We start from the raw sequence: 14629 nt of genomic DNA on the forward strand, positions 1-14629 counted from the left end.
CAGATTGTACCCAAAGATTACACAAATAATCTAAGAGAAAAATAGCAGGCGGCGTGTAGCAGTAGAAACCCTGAACAATGTGACCCATTTGCTTCCCACCGTGACAAGCACAGCTTCAAAGGCAGCTTAAAGGCAAAGGACATGATTAATGCTGAACTGCAAACAGATGAAACTATGCGGCTTCAATGCTTTTGCTTCCACCAGCTCTTTTTGCACCATTATTGCCATTGAGCTGCAAAGGGCTGCGCTGGCAACCAGCCTGGGGCACAGAAATCCTCTGCTGCATGGGACCGAGGCAGCTCCATCCACGTGGGCTTCCTCCTGACCTCCCCAAACAGCAAGCATCACTCTCAGTCTGGAAGGACAGCAAGGAGCAGGCATGGTGGATTTGGATTACTGTCGTGGTTTGGGTTCTCCAGGAGGGACCAGAAGCCCACTGCGCTAGGCGCTGTACAAACACAGGACAAAAAGCTGGTCTCTGCCCCCAAGGAGCTCTCAGTCAAGGCAATAAGACAAGATGAAAGGTAACAGGATGGAGACAGACAGGGAAGCGACAAGACAGCGGTGGTTTCCATGATGGGAAGGGGGCCTCTGCAATCAGCAGCCTCATTACTGTCAAGTTATTTGGGAAACGAAGCACAGTAGAGTGCAAAGGAGAGACCGGCAGAAGGACGATGCATCAAATCGGTGGATGACCATAGGAAGCCGCCTGAAGAGCAGCATGGAGAAAGAAAGTGCTGGCTTGAATGTTTCGTGCCTGGGCCATTGAGGCTGGCACCACGGTCTGATCAGAGCGAATGGCAGATAACAGATGCAATGGCTTTGAAAGGCCTTTCGTGTGAAGACAAGTTGTGCAATTAAGGAGGGAGGGATGCAGGATGCACAGCCAGGATGAAGCAGTCAGAGCAAGGGATCAGGCTGGGATCTTTGCAGCAGCATCCTCAGTGGGTGCATAGCGGGACAAGAGCACGTGTGTCAAGGTCACAGGGACAAGAGTTGTGATCTTCCAGATGTGCCGTGACAGCAGCCTGGATGAGAGCGGTAGCTCTGTGGATGAAGGGGAAAGGCCGTGTCTTAGATGTGCTCTGCAGAAAGGATGTGAACCATCTGGACCTAACCTGGATGAAAAGGGGCTCTGGGACCTGAAAGGCCTTGTCCCCAATCACAGCAAATCTCTCCCCTCCAGAGGGTGAGGCAAAGGGGCAGCGAGGAAGGCTGAAGCTGCCTGGGAACCAGGCCCCGGCATGTAATGAAGCCGTACTTTTGTTAAATAACATCTCATTTATGGTCTCTGTAAGATCCCTATAATGCTGGGGGCCAGGGAGAGTACTGAATAGGGGATAGAGAGATCTGAGTCAATACTCTTCCTCTGCCACTCTCGGAGACAGAACATGGTTAGAGGGACCATTGGTGTGACCCAGCATGGCAATGCTTATGGTCTCTTGCTGTCTTTTCCACGCTAGCATGGGACAGAAAAGCAAACCGCTTACTTTAAAGAAGTGGGACTCTAGGCATGTTAAAGTGGGCATGTTAAATATGTGTACTTACAAAGCCACAAGGGACCCCAGGACCATCCTTCCATGACCCAGGCTGAAGAGCTATTTTGAATTAACTCCCAATTGAACAAATGCATATAATTTAGGAACATGCACACACATACACACACACACACAACTATCTTGATCAATAAGTTGGCAGTGATGCATCTAAGGGGGTACATCAGGAACTAGGAGAACGTCTATTCACCAGGGCACGCCAAGGGAAGACAAGGTCTAACAGTCACAAACTGCTGGAAGACTGTTTTAGACCGGACATAAGGAAAAACTTCGTTACCGTCCGAGTCTCCAGAGTCTGGAATAGGCTCCCACCAAAAGTGGTGCAAACACTTACTCTGGATACCTTTAACAAATGCTTGTATGCTCACCTTGCTGGGGTTACCTGACCCCCGCTGCCTCCCTGCCCCTTGGGCAGGGGGCTGGACCCGATGATCTCGCAAGGTCTCGTCCAGCCCGATGTCTATGGAGCCTATGATGGAGAATCTACCCCAAGCCCCAGTGTGTTGTTCCAATGGTTAATTATCCTCCCTGTTAAACATGCATCGGACTTGGCCTAGCTTCAGCCTCCAGCCACTACCGCCCTTCTGCTTTTGAGATTGGAAAGCTCTCTGTTATCAAAGCTGTGCTCCCTGGTAGGTACTAAGAGACTGAGATCAAATCATAGAGTCATCGAAAATTAGGGTTGGAGGGGACCGCAGGAGGTCATGTAGTCCAAGTCCACCCTGAACCTCCTTTCTGAAAGGGGAACAGAGGGTGTACTTGCAGGACTTCGCTCAACAGCATATCCCCTCCAGGCCATCCTTCCCACAGCTCTTCACCAAACTCTCTCCGATGCTTATCCAATCTAGACCCCAGAGCCGGGCACAGTACTCTACCAGCACTTGCATACGTGCCAAATGCAAGGATCACACAACTTCCCACTCTGACTTGGGATCCCCTGGTTTCATAGATGTACGGGTCCGAACGGACCTCAGTAGGTCATCGAGTCCGACCCCCTGCCTGGGCAGGCATGGGAGCTGGGGTCAGACGACCCCAGCCAGGTGCTTGTCCAGTCTCCTCTTGAAGACCCCTGGGTAGGGGCAAGCACCACCTCCCTTGGGAGCCCGTTCCAGATCCCGGCTACCCTCACTGGGAAGAAGTTCTTCCTGATATCCAACCTAAATCTGCTCTCCGTCAATTTGTGGCCATTGTTCCTAGTTACTCCAGGGGCCTCCTAACGAACAGAGCATCTCCTATTCCCTGCTGCCCTCCCTTGTTGACTTTACAGGAAGCCACAAGATCACCTCTCAGCTTTCTCTTCCAGGTCCCTCGGGCTCTCCTTGTAGGGCCTTGCTTGCAGGCCATTGACCATACAATTGGCCTCCTCTGGACCCTCTCCATGCTGTCCACATCCCTCTTGAAGTGCAGCGCCCAAAACTGGACGCAGCACTCCACCTGCGGCCTGACCAGTGCCACATAGAGGGGAAGCATCACCTCCTTGGACCTGCTTGAGATGCATCTGCTAATGCATGATAAAGTGCGGTTAGCTTTATTGATTGCTTGTCACACCGACGACTCATGTTCATCTTGGAGTCCACCATGACGCCGAGATCCCTTTCCACTGCCGTGCTGCTGAGAAGCTCATCCCCCAGCCTGGAAGTGTGTCGGTGGGTCTGTTTGCCCAGCTGCATCACTTTGCACTTTTCTTTGTTGAACTACTGCTTATACATCCAAAGGATCCCACTAGCCTCTTTGGCCAATGAGTCATTTGCCTATCATGTCTACTGTGTTTGTAATCAGTTGGGAGCAGGGATCATCTCTTAGCCCGTGCTAACAACAAACAGAAATAATACTGTGAAGAAGGTAAATGCATCCACCTCCTCCAATACAAGGCTGAGAATTCAGGCACCCAAGGGGATGACTAAATTAAACCCTAAAATTAGGGTCGGAAGGGACCGCAGGAGGTCCCTTCCAACAGGGACAAGGAAACCGTCAAGATTTATGTGGAGCCACAAAGGTCTTCGGTTTGTCTTCATATGGCAACACTTCTGAAACCTCAAAACCGTATGCGGGATGAGAAAGCTGTTTCCATCCAGCTGTACTGCATAGTACGCTTCAGCAACCCCAAAACAAGGCTACATCCCCAAGGTCTATTAATTACACATAAATTTCCCTTGATCAGCTCAGCGCGCTCCCTGGTTCTCGCTGCCGCTGTGATCCAAAATGCAAGACAGAGCTAAAGAAACAGAAGAGACGGCCTTTATAAAGGTGTATTAAAAGATTTTTCAAATCTAAATACATTGAACTAAGCATCTAGCTAAAAGCTCCCCTGGCATCATCAAAACACCCGGTGTATTCCCCACTGCTATTTTTTTAATCATCTGTGTGGAGGACTTCTCCAGCAAACTCATTTTAGAGATTCATGGCGCAACCTCGTTTTGGACTGTTCTGAATCAGCTGGCAGCAGATGTGGAAAAATCATTACGTCTAATGAAGAAATATCAATGACAAAACGGCATTTTGAGGCCAGCGTGGACCATAAGTCAACAATATAACAAGAGTTTTCCCCTTCTCTTCTCAAGAAACTTCCATCCAAAGTTTTTCAAGCACCTCTGCGATTTCTCACGGCACCCTGCTGCCGTGAGAAACAGGCGGAGAGAAAAGTCAACAGCACAACGCCCCGTTTTCTCACATCCCTTGTTTTTTGGGAAACAGAACGAAAAAAAAAAGCTTTTCCCAGTATTTGGGTTGCGCAGAGCAAGGACAGAGCCTCATCTTCAGCTCGCCCTCCCTTTCCTGCTCAGCCAAAAGCTGAAGCTGTAGCTGCTGGCGAAGAGTGGTCTCCATGGGAGGATCTTTGATTTTGAAAAGAGCTACAAACAGGCTGTGAAATAGGGGAAGAGAGGCCAGAAGTAGACAGTAGATAATACAAACGCTGGAAGAAAAGCTAGTTTGATCAGTGGAACTTCCAAAACCATTAAAAAGGAGAGGCTATTGTTAACATCTGTGGAGTGAAGAACAATGGGCCATTAAGTCAACTGACTCAGCTGCCTGTATAGAAATGCCACCGCTGTTGCCAGGCAATTGGTTTTAAACTTTGAATGGAGCAGGGATCCAAGCAGGGCAGGCTTCTATTCTAGGCAGGAAGTTCAGCCTTCCGGTTGGAGACAAGCACCCCAGTTTTGGAAGGTTAATTTGGGGGGGAAGGGGCGTGCGGTATGCAAATAAATACGGTAATTATGCCAAGCTCTACAGAAGGCTATACAAAGGAGTCGGGGTCGGGGATCGGTAGTAACAGGGCTCTTGAAGCTCAGAATGGTCACAGATATATTGGGATCCTTGTCTTGCACCGTGATATATTGGGATCTTTGTCTGGCCCAAGTCGATACAAGGGAGAAGCCTTTCTCTGAAAGCATCCCTTATTTCTTTCCGGTGGAAAGCAGAGGCTCTTGTTTTGCCAGGGTTAGGCCAGGGGTCACCACAGACTTCAATACTGCAGGTATCTCACAGCTGGAGAACAAACTGGCAAACAAACTTGATCTTCTTTGCCAGAGTAACTACTTGGGTGGATGAAGGGAATGGATGAAGGGAACGCTGTGGCCATCGTGCATCTGGACCTCAGCAAGGCTTTTGACAAATCCCTATGTGACCTTCTCACAAACAAATTGGATAAATGGGGGTGGGACAAAACTGTTATAAGGTGGGGAGAGAACTGGCTCAACAGCTGCAAGCAAAGGGCAAGTATAAATGGATCCATGTCAGAATGGCAGGAGGTTTCGAGTGGAGTCCCACAAAGGTCTGCCCTCGACCCCGTGCTGCTCAACGTATTTATTAATGATGCGGATGCTGGAAGGGATGGAGTGCTTCTTGTGTAAATTTGCAGACGATACCAAACTGGGAAGGACTGTGAACACACTGGAGGATGGGAGCGCCATTCAGAAGCATCTTGACCACCTGGAAAGCTGGGCTGGAGCTAGCGGTTACTCAAACCTGAGAAATGCAGGGTGCTACAGCTCAGGAAGAATAATCAACAGGAGTCTCGGTAACTCAATATGAGCGTGCACAAAAAGCAAATGCAGTTTTGGGATGCATCCGCAGAAGCATTAGGAGCAAGACATGGGAGGTGATGGTGCCTCTATACTCGGTAGTAGTCAGGCCTCACCTGGAGCATGGTGTGCAGCTCCACATTTTAAAAAGGATGTGGAGAAGTTAGAGAGCGTCCAAAGACAGGCAACAAAAATGATGAACGGCTTGGAAGGCAAGGCACACGAGGAGAAGCTGAAGGAAATAGGCACGTTCAGCCTGAAGGAAAAGGCACTTATGGGGGGACATGACAGCAGTCTTCAAATACCCGAAGGGCCGGCATGGAGAAGAGGGAGACCAGCTTTTTCTCTCTTGCTGCACAGAGTAAGGCATGGACCAATGGCTTGAAGTTGCAGCAAAGTAGGTTTAGGCTGGATATCAGGAAAACACTTCTTCACTGTTAGAGCAGGGAGGCGGTGCAATAGGTGTGTGGGGAAGCTGTGGACTCCCCATCACTGGAGGCGTCAAGAAAAGGCTGGGCAGGTCTTGGTCAGGACAGTGCCCATGTCCTATGGGTATTCCCCAGGCTTCTGGGCTGTGCTGGCTGCCACAGGGAGCCTGGAGGGCATTTTCTCCCCTCCTGCTGCTATATGTGTCAGGGGGGTTTTTAAGCCTTACCTCAGAAGCCCTGGGTGCTGGCTGCAACCCAGGATGGGGATTTTGGCTGGGCTGTGCAAATGCTCCTCCTGGGACTTTAACCTGGAGGTTTCTGGCTAGAGGGTCTTGCGCTTTTGCTCAGGGTCACACTGACTGCCACATTTCGGATCAGGAAGGGATTTCCTGCACCCCATGCACAGACTGGTATGGACTGGGAGGGGTTTACCTCTACCTGGGATCTACAGGTACCATTTTTTTGTCCAAGCTTTGCAGCAGCAGGACACTGCCTGCCGCCATTCCTCCCCTTTATCCGTGTCAGGTATGGGCGTGACGTCTTGTGTTGTGCCACGGTTGACCATGTAGCTTTGCTAAGAGCTTAGACAATGGGTTTGGACAGGATGGTTTGGATCAAGATGATCTTGCCTGAGGTGGGGGGTTGGACTGGATGACCTCTGGAGGTCTCTCCCAGCCCAACTTCTCTATGATTTCTATGCTTTCCGCTAACAGACACTCGAAAGGGGCCTGGTGCTTGACAGAGGGGGGCTCAGGACCTCAAGCTAGGCAGGGAAAGGCTCATGCACATGCAGGCCGTTGCTTCTGACAACTCGGGTGCTTTGCATTTGCTGAAAACCAACCCCTGATGACACCAGGCTCTGGGGAAACACTGCCACCGGCAAGCCGGTTCAGAGCCATTCTCAAATTTAGGCCTCGGGCTTTCCATCAGATCTAGCCTAAATCCTTAATCAGTCTCTATGCCTGCTAGAGAGGAAGACCCGGACGACACTGTTTTCATCGACATGTCCCTGCCCTCCTCACCTGCCCTCATTTGCTTTTTTTGACTCAGCTCATTACTCACAGCTTGGCAATGATCTCACTGTGCCATGGCCCAGGACTGAAATTTCATCCTCTGGCAGTTGCAGGTCAGATGCATCAGCTGCTTTCTGCGGCGCTTGGACATCCGACAGATTGATCTTAATCCCCGTCTCCAGCCGACATCAGAGAACAGAAATCTCTCGCGGTAAACAGAGCCGCACGCTCCAAGACATGTTCGTAACACTTCATAAATTAAATCAAAGGCTGCGATTTAATTACTGTGCCCTGCTACTGTGTCTTAGCTACCTTGTGCTCTCGGAGCACAGGTCTCTGTCGTGAACTCTCTCGCTTGCACGCCTTTCTTCCAGTATTGCTCTCCCGGGAGCTGCCAAACCATGGTGCAGCCTCTTGCTTTTTGCTTTGCTTTCTGAATGCCTGGCACATCCTCAGAAGGCCCTGGAGGTCTCATCCCATTCCCCACCAAAGGATCCACGGCATAGGCAGCCCCGCCACAAAGGCCCAGATTACTAAAACTTTCCTATACCTTTCCAAAGACTTTTCTGCAGTAGTCACTCACTGTTACCACCCAAGCACATCGTGAGCTGGGGTGGCTAAATCATTGCAACACCCCTGTGAGGTAGGAAAGCCTTATTTTACCCCATGCACAGATTGCAAACTGAGGCCAAGAGGGACAAAATGACTGCTCAAGCTAGGATATGAGTCCGTGTCTTCTGAGTCCCAGCCCAGAGCTTTAACCGTGATGCCCTACAGCACCTTCTTGCTTTGTGCGGTGTTCCAGGATGGATGCACCCCAACAGACAAACCCGACATGAATCTCAGCATGAAAGGGGACCCACATCCTATACCCGCTGTGCTGTTACCCCCTGGCTCCCTTTCCAGGGAAAGGAGGAAGGAACCAGTCTCATTCTGTTCTCTGCTGCTGCTGGTTCAGTTTGGAAAGAGCAATTCTTGTGCCCACCAAAACTCTTGCATTGCAATAGTCTTTGCCCCCGTGCATGGGTAAAGGCTCCAGGATCCACACTCCTGCCCTGCTTGGCCAACACAGACGGTCCTGGGAGCATCTACCCATTCACCGTTTTAGGCAGATGGCAGCCTACTGACCAGGACGTCGTCTCTTAAACCGCTGCCACCAGCCTCCGAGTTCAGATCCTGATGCTAAAATCTTGGGGCTGAATTTGATCTATTCCAGCAGTAAGCACCACTCGCAAAGTCTAGATCTGAGCTCTCCGAAAGCTAGGGACCGTTCCGGTTTAGGCTTCCCACGACAGCCCAGCCCTGCCAAACCCATATTCCTTAAAGAAACCTTATGCAACACCAAGTGCCTCGATTATTTTATGGCACCTGTTTGGTTATTTGCTCGATTCCCCAGACTCTGGTTACCTGCAATGGGTCTCCCAGCCCAGCTGGGGTCAGTGATGTTCTATATTATTTGGCTTCACATATAGTTTTTGCAGAATGCTTTGCTTTTTTGTTACGTGGTGTCATTTCTCAGCAGATGTTTTACCATTTGCAAAGTGGTTGAATTAGAGCCTCGGCGTAACATCTGGAGAGAAGCAAAAAAAAAAAGGAAGAAAAAAAAATCCTCCTTCCTTTGCTGATCGATCACGGAAATGCAGAGGATGGAATAAAACGTGATCTACTTCCTTTGCAAATGTTTCCTACGACGCCGAGGGAAGATGCCAGATGACACGGATGAAAGTTTATCCACGGATCAGACTCAGCTAGGGAAAGGGCAGAGCAAGTAGTCCTGGCACGGGGTCCTGCTTTGAGAAGAGATTCAGGTGCTTGGTTTCCATGTCCCACTGGGTCATAGTGAACCACAGTGTCAAGCTGCACACGGGTGTGTTGCACACACGTCTCCCACCCGAAACCAGACCACGACCACCAACTTCTCAAGAACAACAGTGAGTCACCAATGACTTGACTTGAGTTTAAGGAAGAAACTTTGAGTTTCAAGCAAAAGATGCACACACACACACGCGCGCGCGCGCGCACACACACACACACACACACACACACACACACACACACACACACACACACACACACTCTCTCTCTCTCTCTCTCTCTCTCTCAAAAGAAAAGCCTGGCTTGTGGCACCTGACTTTTTATTTCCCCGCCCCCATTTAATTCTTCGTTTGGCACGAGGAAAAATAAAAACCGGAATGAGCTATTCTCTTGAACCTCGGTTGGAAAAATCCCACTTTACAGAAATCCCCCATTGGAAAAGGAGGGGGTTTGAGGAAGTTAAAAAAAACAAAACAAACCAAAACCAAATGAGAGAAGTCGGGGAAACAGCACTTCCTATCATCTCCCTGCTTGCCTTTTTCCCTGGTTGGAAAATAGAGAGTGGTGGTTATAGAAAAGACGTGGGGAAAAAAAGAGTTTTCATTCTGATTCCAAAAAAAAAAAAAATAAAAAAATTAAAAATTTAAAAAAAAAAATGGGGAGGGGGTGCTTTAAAATTTCACTGGAAAATGAAACATTTTGGGGAAAAAAAGGATTTTTTTTTTGTTTTTTGTTTAATGAGAAATTGCACTGGCATTAACCCCACATTTTACAACAGCTCTGGCGATAAACCCCACAGCTTAAACCAACCGCTCACCAAATTCAGAAGGAAACTTTCCCCATGGGCAAGCTGCTCCCAAAGCAGCGGCCGTGGAGCTCCTGCTCCGCCGTCGAAGGAGCTGGCACCGGAGCCCCAGGGCCAGCCCCCGTAACTCGTGCCCCTTCCCCTCTGGCCTGGACACAAGCGGCGTGTCAACCTTCACACTCAAAATGCAGAAGACAAAATATACAGAAACCTGCCAGGCTTCACCAGAAAGTTTGATGAAGCCTTTGCTGGAAAGAGAGTGCAGAGGGGAGGGTGGAAACCACTCGTTTTCTCTTCCTCTCGCCCGCTGCGTGGCGGTGGCAGGGGAGAGGGGATTTTCTGGGCAATCCCCTCGCCCGCTGGAGTTATTCTGAAATTCTATGAGATTTCAGGATCCTCTTTTTGGAAAGCCACAAAAAAACACCTTGCTATTGTTGGCCTGCTCTGGAGCGGAAGTCCCCGCTATGGGAGGTGTGCAGGCAGGGCAGCGGTGCTGGCTTTCCCAACCAACCCCGATTGCAGGTGTGTTCAAAGCACGCTGCCTCGGCCCCACTTCAGGGCAAGCACGGTGACTCGGGACGTTCGACTTGACGGTCGAGGCGGGAGCGCGTGGTTTCAGGGGCCGCGGAGCCAGCCCGGGAGGTTAGAAGTGGCCACGAGACGGTGCAGCCTCTGAGACCAGACGAGTTCACTTCCTGCTGGGTTATTTAATATTTTAAATAAGGCTCGACACTTAATAAACGGCAACCCGCTCTCCCGGCCCCGCTCTAGAGGCCGGATGCGTCGGTTTCTAGCTGCTCGCAGCCCCCGACAGCTCAGAAATGCAAGAGTCCCAAATGCAGACCGCCGTCTGGGCTCTGCGGGGAGCTCCCAATCAGGCTCGTCAGAAGAAGGCAGGAGGCGGGCGAGGATGTGCAATGAAATGCCAGCTTTTCAACCCATGCTGGGGGAACTGATCCATCCTGCTGTTCAGCCAGCGGCCTCTTGCTCAGGCTGGATTCATCTTTCGTTGCATCCCGTCACCCACCAGGAGCCTGTGGTGCCAGAGGCTGCAAAAGCAAAGAGCACCAAATCATCCTTGCCCAAGTGACCTGTCGTTGCAATCGTTCCCACCTTGCACAGGATGTCCTGCTTGACCCTTTTCCTTCCAGGACCTTAGGGCAGATACCGGCAGTATTTTATCCAAGCAATCCCAGCCAAAAACAAGGCACGGCTTGTTGGGGCGTTGCTGCGCTGGATAGGCATAGCTCCGTCTCCGAAGACCTGGCCGCAGCTCAGCCTGGCTCTACCAGCCGGGCAGAGGGAGCGACGTGAGATATACAGGAAGCTCCGTGCAGCCGGGAAGGTGGAAAAGCCTGGGAAACGGGTCGGAGACTTGAAACTTGGAGTCAAGAGATTTCATCTCAGCCAAAGACTCTGGGGTCTGCCAATCTGGCCTTGCCTCCTGCTTGGGAAAGAGGGTAAGACAAAACAGAAAGAAAGGGATGGAAGGGATTCACAGAGACTTCAAGAGTGCATGGCTTGCTGTGATGGGCTAGCAAATGCCCAAAGAATTTAAGTTTGGGGATTTTCAAAGGCATGGGAGCTGCAAAACCTGAGTTGAATTTTGACAGAAGCCAACTCGACCAGGCACCTTGGGGAATGCCAACCTCAGCAACCCACAGACATTCATTTCTCTGGGAAGAAGAGGCTCTTTGCAGGTCACGTCCAATGTTTATAACCTTCTGTTCATGATAATGTTCCTGACCGGGTGAGACCCGGACTGATGGTTCTGGAGGATCCTGCATTTACTGGCGGAGGTGGATGGAAAATAGCACCGAAGCTTTTGTCGAACAGACTCCCAGGTCCGTGCAGTCCAGGTGGGATGGTGGGATAGACAGATGTCAGTGGAAAACAGCAGCTCGGCGTTGGAGGTGTTATCGTTCCTCTGCAGGCCACGGGCTCAGCACCTGTTGGAAACTTCCACTCGGAGGGATGAGACTTGCCCGGTCTCCGCTCGGTGGGGAACTACTATTTAATAATTATTCAAAGAAAATCCAGCACGTGTCATGCTCAGACACTTCAATCTTTAGCAAGCACTGAGCTGGGATCTTAGCAAGCCCTTCAACATCGACATATAAAGCAGAGGTCTGCAGCAGCGCTAAGTCTGTTCTGCTTCTCTGATGGGCTAAACCAGTTGTTCTCAACCTTTTCAGACTCAAGGTACTGCTTGTGAGATGCAAGGCTCCCCTGGGCCAGCTCTTAGCTTGGCCTTGAATCTTGGATTATGGAAAAACAATAGAATAGTTCTTCCATTGCAAAAAGCTCAGGAAACCCCCAGAAAGGCCGAAGGCTTTTGACACTGTGGATTCCTATTTAACAGTTCTGGGTTTATCTTGTGAATTGCACGTAGGGGATTGTGCACCGGACGGGGCTGATACTGCGTGGCACCCTTAAAAGGATCTCCATCCTGGGAGGTGTTGAAGACCCGGGTAGACAAAGCCTTGGCTGGGATGATGTAGTTGGGGCTGGTCCTGCTTGGAGCAGGGGGTTGGACTCGATGTGATCCCCTTAGGTCCCATACAACCCTCAGTTTGTATGATGCACGGCACCCCGATTGAGAATCACTAAGCTCTGGTGACTAGCTAGAGGCTACAGGGAAGGTGCCCCGGGGTCTGAGCGAGCTTTGGGCAAGCCTCTAAAACACATTGAACTGCACAAACAAATGAGCAAGATGCTTTAGCAACTGCCCACTTTAACTCCTATGCAATATCCGCACCGAAACAGCTCTCGCGCCCCTGCCCAGTCCCATCGGTGCCCAAGGGGAGAAAGCCCGCGGCTGCGTCTGCTCTGAACGTCTGGCCCACGTGCTCTCTGCTCGGCGAGGAGTCTTCTGCAATCAGCCAGCCATTTATCCCCGAGCCTGGTGCCCCCTCCTGAATCCTGCCCTTGTCGGGGAGGAAGCAGCGATTGCTCTGTCTCTCCTCCAGTTCCCTCCTGACGTCACTGAGCCCTGGCTCTAAAAAAAAGTCAATTTACCTTTTTGCAGATACCGCAGGGGCGATTTCCCTATCTGTAACTGAAGACACCATCGTTTCTAGCCTCTGGCTGTCTTCTGGACGTGACTCCCTATTTCCATGCCTATCCTCAGCCCCTCACTCCTGTCTCTCCTCCACTTTCCATGAACCCCAAAGGTTGCATCTCCCAAAGGGTATATATCGTGTCATATCACATCACATATTAAAGCTTCAGAGAACTTTTTGGCATGATACCTAAAGCCCACAGGCTTATCTACATGACCTTAAAACCAATTTAGATCGCAATTAAGATTTGGAGTGCATATGGACACAATTTATTTCAGTTTATCTTAAGCCTGGATCTATTTGACATAAGCTAAACTGACCTAAGTCATTCTTCAATTGATAGGAACAACCACAAAGGGGCTGGTTTAATGCCATCCTTTTAAATCCCCACCTTGAATGAAGCTGGTTGCAGCTTTCTTGTGCAGACCGGTCAGCTGGCACGGGCCGCTCACGGCATCGTTCTCAAAGGGGAAACCCTCCGGGGCCTGGGAAACACGGTGGCTGGTTGCAGTCAGCAACCAGAACAGGGAAGCGGTGCAAAACAAGGCCCGTTTAAAGGGAATAATGAAGGGCCTGAAAGACGAAGCGAATAGGGTTTGTTTTTTAAATGATTCCTCCTTTCCACCGGCTTCCCCCTGCTCGGAGGCGTGCTGAGACTCCGCGGCCAGGCGCTTCCTGGGAAGTCTCCGGTGAGCTTCCAGACCAGAGCGCTGGAAAAGCTCGCGGCTTCGTTTCAGATCCGCGTCCAAACTTCGCGACTTTTGGCCCGCGTCTGGCATTCGCCAGCCTGGGGTTCATCACTCCGACACCACTTCACAGGGAAACCGAGCCTCCCCCCGCATCAGTAACGAGGCCCAGATGTGCTGAAGCCAACACATGTGCTGGGATCCTGGGAAGGCGTATCACCCTTCTCCCCTCTCTCTTGCAGATACGGCAAAAGCTTGCTAGGGACAGCTGTGCTTTCGGCTGCAGGGTTACCAAAGGGTATTTACTAGCGGCGAGGGAAGGGGAGCCAATACACGCAGGCTGGAAGGAAAGCTGTTGAAGCTCTTCCCCTGCAGCACTAACCCTTGCTGCGTCTGCTATCGCCAGCCCCGAGACCCCTAATAGGTTGCAAATGGCAGCACCGTCTCCGTGCACTCCTATAATAATGTCTGGGCCCGGTCCCCATTCAAGCCGATGTTACCGGCAGTCAAATTGGGATGTGCCAGCTGAGGATGTGGCCTACAAGGTGCATGTGCCTAAGGTGGACTGGGCTCCACGTCACAGGCCTGCGAGATGCACCAGGACATCTGTAACGGTTCAGAGCCAGAGGATCGCTCCTCCGCCGGCCCAGGCTGGCTGCAGAGCGCTCCCAGAGCAGCGATTATCTGCGTAGAAATGCTGACGGCGGGAACCCCGGGACTTTGGTGGTTTATACAAGATTCAGGGCTGCAAGTGGCTTTTCTGGCTCGATCCTCCTCAGTGGAAGAGTATTGCTTCATGAAAGGAGAAAGACAATAAAAAGATGAACGCACCTCCCGGCAATGGTGCGAAAAGCAATTCAGCCACGTTGGACGGACCAGAGGTGAGCAACTTCCCGCTCCCCCATCATGCTCTGCTGTCAGCACTCACTAAATTACAAAGGGACTGGAAAAGCAGAGAGCGGAAGATGAAGAGGTTTACTGCAAAAGAGGACGTGCTCGATGACATGGGAAAATCAGAGCAAAAATCAACCCCGTGCCCCTGACGAGCCTCCACGCAGGGCTCGAGGGACCAACAGTGGAGGCATCGGGTGTGTTCTGCCTTTCTGCAGAGACTGCCCTTGCGAGCATCTCTCAGGGCACAACGATGCTCCTGCTTGGACTGCCTGTGGGACAAGCCCAGGACCTCTGGATTGGGAAGCACAAGCACCTCCATGGCTTGAACTAACAAAGCAGGGCCCC

At 50.9% G+C, this 14629-nt stretch overlaps 1 protein-coding gene across 28 annotated transcripts in view; it reads right to left on the reverse strand.

Annotated features, from left to right (window-relative positions):
• LPP (LIM domain containing preferred translocation partner in lipoma) overlaps positions 1–14629 on the reverse strand; it is a 432466-nt gene that overhangs the window by 74416 nt on the left and 343421 nt on the right. The window lies entirely within an intron of this gene.

The sequence above is a fragment of the Alligator sinensis genome, unplaced genomic scaffold (assembly GCF_000455745.1).
Source record: "Alligator sinensis unplaced genomic scaffold, ASM45574v1 scaffold301_1, whole genome shotgun sequence".
Lineage (NCBI taxonomy): Eukaryota > Metazoa > Chordata > Crocodylia > Alligatoridae > Alligator > Alligator sinensis.